The following is a 6944-nucleotide window of genomic DNA, read 5'->3' on the forward strand; positions in this document are numbered from 1 at the left end:
ATTGATTTCAAAGCTCTGGCTTGACTTAGAAAGGGGTCCATTCACAGCTGGTTCATTTATTGCTATGTCTTGAAGCCGGTTAACCATTGGAGGGCCTGTCTAAAAGTGCACTGTCTTAGCTCAGCGAAACTAACAATAAACGAACACGCAGCGCAGTGCTAATACAATGGAACCCCACTTTAGTAAACTCGGATATAGTAAAATGAAACTGAAGTTCCAGTTCCTCTTCCATAAGTGACATCTTTTGCCTAAATGGTAAAAACATTTTTGGTAACAATCAGTTGTCGTAAAGTGCACCTGGACACGGGGATGTACTTCCCTTGAAATTACATCCCTGCACACGCACTACTTAGAATCGAAGGGCAGATATAAAAAAAAAACAAAAAATGCAAAACTGCTTTTTTAATGGCTTTATCATCAGGCTCACCAACACTAAGGAGCCAACTTTACATAAGCCTTAGAACCGTGAAGGAAAGAACGCAGTGCATAGGATAAAAAAGCAAAGGTGGCTATGAATATGGAAGGAAGGTGGTGCAGTTCACTCAGAAGTAAAAGAGCGGAAAAGCGTAGCAAGAAGTAGAAAAAGAAAGAAATTTCCGAGCTGCAGGGCGAAACACAAGGGAGTGATGGCAAGAAATGTAGGCGCGGCATGTTCAGTTTTGCTGTGCTTGACTGTCACATACATTTCTCATCTATTGCCTTTTAAATGCCCTAAACAGTGGAGCGCAATGCCGTGTACATTCAAAGCTTTGGTTTTCACATGAAATCACTCAGTTGAACAATAATAGAGTAGAATGTTGAGCTAATTGGTGTAACATCTTGGAAGGAGGCAGCAGAGCAGGGGAACAAAACCGAAGAAGCGCACACAGACACAAGGACAACGCTGCACTGACAACTATATTGATCTGAACCCGCGCATCTTTTCTCCCTTCACTTTACCTCTGCACCTAACTTATTCCTTATCTTTAACATCCTGCCAACAAGCGTAATCTGATTCCTTTTTCAACAGTACCACTAAAGGCGTGGTAACACACTGGTCTTCCGAGCTCCTGATTGCACGTGCTTCGAGAATTTCCCTTGTTAACCTGTCCTTATTCCTTCTCAAAACCTTCACATTGTGAAGGTCAGCTGGACATTTTTGGTCTTTGAAAATACAAATAAAGCAGCCTCTGCAGTGCACTGCGAGGTTGGTGTCTGACTTCTCCGATATTGCTGCAGCGTGCTCTCTAATTTTGTCATTAATGAATCTTCCTGTTTGTCCAATGTACTGCTTGATGTAGGTTTTTTTTTTAGCGCAAACAAAGACAAGAAAGGCGAGACGTTCGCGCTAAAAAAAAAAAACCCTACATCAAGATGAACTACCAACTCGCCCAGAAGGAAGTTTTAATCAATGTATTGCTTCCCACAATGTAAGGGAATCTGGTAGACAATCCCCTGGATACAATCGGAGTACCTTGTCTGGTGCGCAGTTTGGCATCTAGACTTAAACTCCTGGTTATTCACTCGAGCAAACTTGCCTTTGGCTCTGTTTTATGTCGCAGGACACAATCCGGATGCCATGTCTGTGTCCAATCTTCATCAAATTATGGGTCAATCCATGAGTATATGGTACCACTGACCACTGACCACTTATTTCTTTGTTTAAAGAAAAAATGTAAAGGGCATGCTCGGAAAAAGGAGCCGTCCAAGCTTACATTGCGTGCGCCTTTACTGCTGATTCTGATCACATGTCGGTGGCAGCACTTTGCAAAGTGTGGAGGCCACGTGCTCCTGTGTTCTCTCTTATATTGCTTCTAGCTGTACTATGTCGCATAACTACATGCCAAAGTTATTGGCACGAGCACAAGACTGCCTGTCTTGTTTGCGTGATAGAAAAAGTTATGCGTTCACATAACCTTTACTGTGTTGAAGAGCTGGAAAGGAGCAGACATTTTCTGCCAGCCAAATAGTCTGTCTCATCATCATTATCATCATCCTTTTCTATCCCTTAAAGGCCCCAAGTGAGGTATTACATTGGGGGGGGGGGGGTCGATAACATATGTATCAGCGGTCAGGAAATGAAAAACGAGAACAGGCACTACAATGCAGTAATACAACAGCAATACAAGAATACCATAAATTGTACCTGAGCACAATTCAAAAACTCCTAAAACAGACTATGGCAGTATAAGAGCAAAAACAAATGCAACATAGACCACAATCACATAAACTCTAAAGAATAAAAATTGCACAGAAAGGAAACCATTGTAGTTGTTCGTTTAGATCGGCAGCAAGTATAGCCGTAAATTTAAATGTCATGCTTGGAGGCTATTGATTCGGATAATTTATTCCATGCTTCAATTGGTCTAGGAAAAAAGGACCTGTTGAAAGCATCAGTGTGACCATGAAGACGCTGAACGCTCATTGAATTATAATGGAAACAAGAAGTGCCTAGTGGCAACTCTAAGAGCAAGTTTGGTCAATGAGGACAAAGTTGTGCAATTTTCCGTCGGAATTTCCAGTGGGTGAAGGTCAAGGGAGGCTTTGATACCAGTTATGTAATCCAAATAATGTGCGCTAAAATGTTGTTATCTGAGCACTGTTGCGATACAGTGCTTGTCGTTCAGACTTAGCACTGTATGCGACTACTTTTTTAGAGTACAAACATTTTCGTTGAATTGGGAACCAGAAATCTTGCATCTAGAAAGAAAAGTGCAAATTTTCTTGGGCTCACTCATTCAGAATGCACCCTGAATATTTTAATCTGAGTGCTCGCTTTGTCTGTTTCATCTGAGGCAGTTGAGACCATTGCGCATTATTTTGAGCAAGTGAGTCCATTTAACCGAGCAGCTGGCGGATGCGTATGTAGGCACACCTTCTTCCTGTAGGTATTGCTTTATGTACACTGGAATATGGACACTGCCTCGTTGCATTCCAATCTTATAGTTGGTGCTGTGCAGTGGTAGCTCAATCGGCGTTGGTTGTACAATACATAGCTGCCTTTTGTGGTGCCACCTCAAGGACGATTTCTAAACTCTGCAAGTGATACCTTTCTGATTATGTCTGCAGACCTTGTGCAGGAGCAAATGAAAAAAAAAACAAAAGAAGGTTATTTTCTAAGGCCCAGACAAAGGCAAATAAGTTTTACTCAGTAGCATTGTTGGTTGCTGCACGACATAGTGCAAATGATTTCTAGCTGAGTAGCATCTTTGTGTTGCTGTGTGCTGTCGGTAGCTAAATAAGTTTGCGAAATTTAAACTTCACCCATCTGAAGCTCCAATGTGCAGTGTTGCTCATGTTTTCTTTCTGTAATGTTCTGTTGTTTTATAGAGCTGCCAGAACTTGTTGACGTCTTCAATACTTCTGGGATGGCTGGTGCAGCAGCAGGAAATACTGCAGCTACTGAGTGTTATGGCTGTCCTGTAAGTGTTGATCAACTGATGCAATGAAAATTAAGTTATCCTGTAGCCCTTTATAAGAGGCACCTATTCTGCATTATTTTTTTATACCCATTGCTAAGCATGATTCTCTCAGAAAGTACTGTGTGTCAAGTTGGGTAGTGTAAATGCCTCATTGGGGCACTGAAAATTGACCTGACAGAGCTGCACAGTCTAAGCAGTAAGAAATCTAATCATCCCAGATACACCTTCAGTTTTACTATGAACGGAAGAGTTTAACATCAAGTCTAAACAATGTTTGTTGTGCTGTTGGGACCATGAAGGTGGCACATCTATTAGATCAAAGTAGGGAATTCGCTTGTAGGATGAAAGAGCACTGAACAAGTGTAGAGGGGGAGCCTCAGTTAGCAAGCCGAGCAATTAACATTTCGACAAGGGGACTTGTCTTCGTCTGGGCAGCACAATTACTGGTGGAGGTTTTAAATACGGTTTTGCATCCGAAGAAGACAATCTAGGGAGGGGGGGGGGGGGGAGAAAGAAGCAGGGCGAGAAGTGAAAGAATGTTTCCTTGGGTATGAATTTCTATGAGCATGGAACCAGTGCTTTCATCATCACATGAGAAAAAAAAAGAAAAGCAGCAGCAGCAAGAAAATTTAATATGCAAAGTAAACGATTGTCAGCACCTAATGCAGGTTCGATGCTGACACGTGTTTCTTGAAAGGGGACAGGTAGAACGAAAGGAAGATGGTTTACCCGGTATGAAGAAGTACTGAACAAGGGTAAAAGGGGTGCGCCTCAGTTCACAGGTCGAGCCAACGTTTCGACAAGTGGACTTGTTTTCGTCTGGGCAAAGTGATTATCACTGGCAAGGGTTTAAATATTCTTTTGCTTTCGGAGAAAAGATTAGGAGGGGAAAGTGGGTGAGAAGAAAGTAGGTGAAGGAGTGTGGAGGGGAGGATGGGTGAGAAGGAAGTAGGTCATGCAGTGAAAAAATAAATAAATCTTCAGTACGTATTTCTCAGCCTGGAACCAGGGATCTTGTGGTGGCCTGCAAAAGAAGTAAAAGCAGCATACCAGGAAAAACTAAAATGCCGGGTAGATGATTTGTCACCACTAAGAGGGTTTGGTGCAGATACACCTGACAAAGGGACAGGCTTTGCAAAGGGCCCTGATAAGGAATTTATCTAAGGGGGCCAATTCTTAAAACTTTCTGCAAAGCTGGTGGTGGTGGTGGGGGGGGGGGGAGGTTAGTACAAAGTCACAGGATAATAACTGCACAGTGAACCACAAATGACATGCAAAAGAAAAAGTTTGAGGACGAACTCAAGCAACAAGTGATAAGGGGGAAATGTGTTTGGAAAAGCATGTACAGCTTATGCTATTGCAGAAGGAAATAGAGTGTACATGCGTTGTGAATAAACTCTACAATTAACGCTATGTGGGATTGTTTCCCCGAATAGTTATATTGCGTAGGGAATATACTTAAGGGATTCTCTTAAGTGGTGACTAATCATCTACCCGGTATTGTAGTTTTTCCTGGTATGCTGTTTTACTTCTTTTGCTGGCCACAGGATCCCTGGTTCCAGGCTGAGAAATACATACTGAAGATGATTTTTTTTTGTTCACTCCATGACCTACTTTCTTCTCATCTTCTCACCCATCCTCCCCTCCCCACTCGTCCTTCACCTGCTTTATTCTCACCCACTTTCACCTCCACAGCTTTTCTTCTTTGGAAGCAACAGCGTATTTAAACCCCTGCCACTGATGATCGCTTTGCCCAGACGAAGACAAGTCCACTTGTCGAAACGTTGGCTCGACCTGCAAACTGAGATGTACCCCTTTTACATTTTAGGAAACGTAGCGCAAAGAAGACAAGGACAAATGCAAACGCACCAACTCACCCAATTCAGCATTCCTGTACCCCTTTTATCCTTGTTCAGTGCTCATTCATACATTGAAAGGGACAAGCATTCCAACAGGACCAGATGAGCAATACAGCTAGCTGCATGGGAACAGCTATCAAGAGGTTTTGGAAAGGGGAGGGAAGGACAAAAAAAATAAAATAACAACAAATCAGAGTATACTATACCTGCCAAGCATGGCATTATCTGAAACGATTCAAGGGGGAACCAAAGTAAGAAGTAATGAGAAACGAACATGTTTGAAAAAACACTTGGAGCTTTTGCTATTACAGGAGGGGGGCGGGGATACAGAGTATGTACACATGCTATGAATAAAGTGTACTATTTACACTTTATGGGATTGTTGTCATGAGTAGTTGTGGCAGAGAGGAAATATATTTAAGGAATACTAATGCTTCTTTCAAGATATTCTTGCAAGATAACGACAACGAAGTGTTTCCTTCACTTGCCTCTTGGAAGGGACAAGGAGATGACAACAAAGTGGGCCTGGTTCCATGTTGCTGTTCGCGGCTATGCTTGTTGAGGCTGTTGTAAATATACTGTAAATACATAGTTTCCACGCAACAATATTTGCTCCTGTTGGTTCCAATCTTCTAAATTTATGGATTAGATATGCCACCCTATATTTTGTGTCCCTTGAAGATTTAAAGCCCAACATGGAGAATAAATAAATAAATTTCAATAACCTTGCGGCCCATCTGATTGAAATGCTGGGAAGCTGCTTTTGGGAGGTTTTTGCCTGTGTCTTCCCGATGTTCATTTACCCTTCTGTTCATTGATTGCCCAGTCTCTTTCGGACAAGTTCGGAGCCATAATTGAAAACCTGCTTGAAAAGCCATGCCCTTTGATGACTGCAAATATCGCTCTGTAGGATGAGTAAATGAATGCGCTTCTTCGACTGCGATGGGCAAGGCACTGATGCGTGGGTGCAGCACAGATGTCCGCACAGCTTCTCCGCACCTCCAGTTCCCCCAATTTACTGCATGTAACACACTGCTCCCCTGCAAGTCCACCGTCGTCTGGGGAAGCCATCGCGCAGGGCAAGCCACGAAACTTTCGCTTACCAGTGACGACTTGAAATGTGCCCATGCCACAAAAGTGTAGTGCGATGATCAATTACAGTACTGGTACCGGCAGCTGATCAGAGTTATCAAAGCTTATGCTACGCCGCACGTTCAGACCATAAGGATGGTCGACTCTGGCAAAAAAAAAGAAAAAAAAAACAGATCTGCCGCTCCAAGCGGCCTGGAGTAGAAGTTGCAGTGAAGGCATGTCGTGAATGTGGCAGTTAGTCTTACCGCCATATTCACGACTGCGCCTTCACTTTAACTTCTACTCCAAGCGGCCCCCGAGGCCCGTTTTTCGTTTCAGAAAACAACCTCCACTCGAATAACTCCCAACAGTGGCAGAGAGAACTCGAGTTTTCTCAAGAATCTCTAGTCCGCAGTGCCGCTGCCTTGGCGCCGCTCCTCGACCACTCCACTTGTAAACACTGAGGACATCACATCGTTTGCTCGCTGTGTGGACTTTGTTCTACCGGTATACCAAACTTCACGAAAGTGGATATGACGAGGATGCACCAAACCTTTCTCTAAAGCATTGGCTGAAAGTGACAGCGACCCAGGACATCTGGCACGTTATAGTT

This window comes from Amblyomma maculatum, chromosome 5 (genome assembly GCF_055883805.1).
Source record: "Amblyomma maculatum isolate TAMU_Amacu chromosome 5, ASM5588380v1, whole genome shotgun sequence".
In the NCBI taxonomy this organism is placed as follows: Eukaryota; Metazoa; Arthropoda; class Arachnida; order Ixodida; family Ixodidae; genus Amblyomma; species Amblyomma maculatum.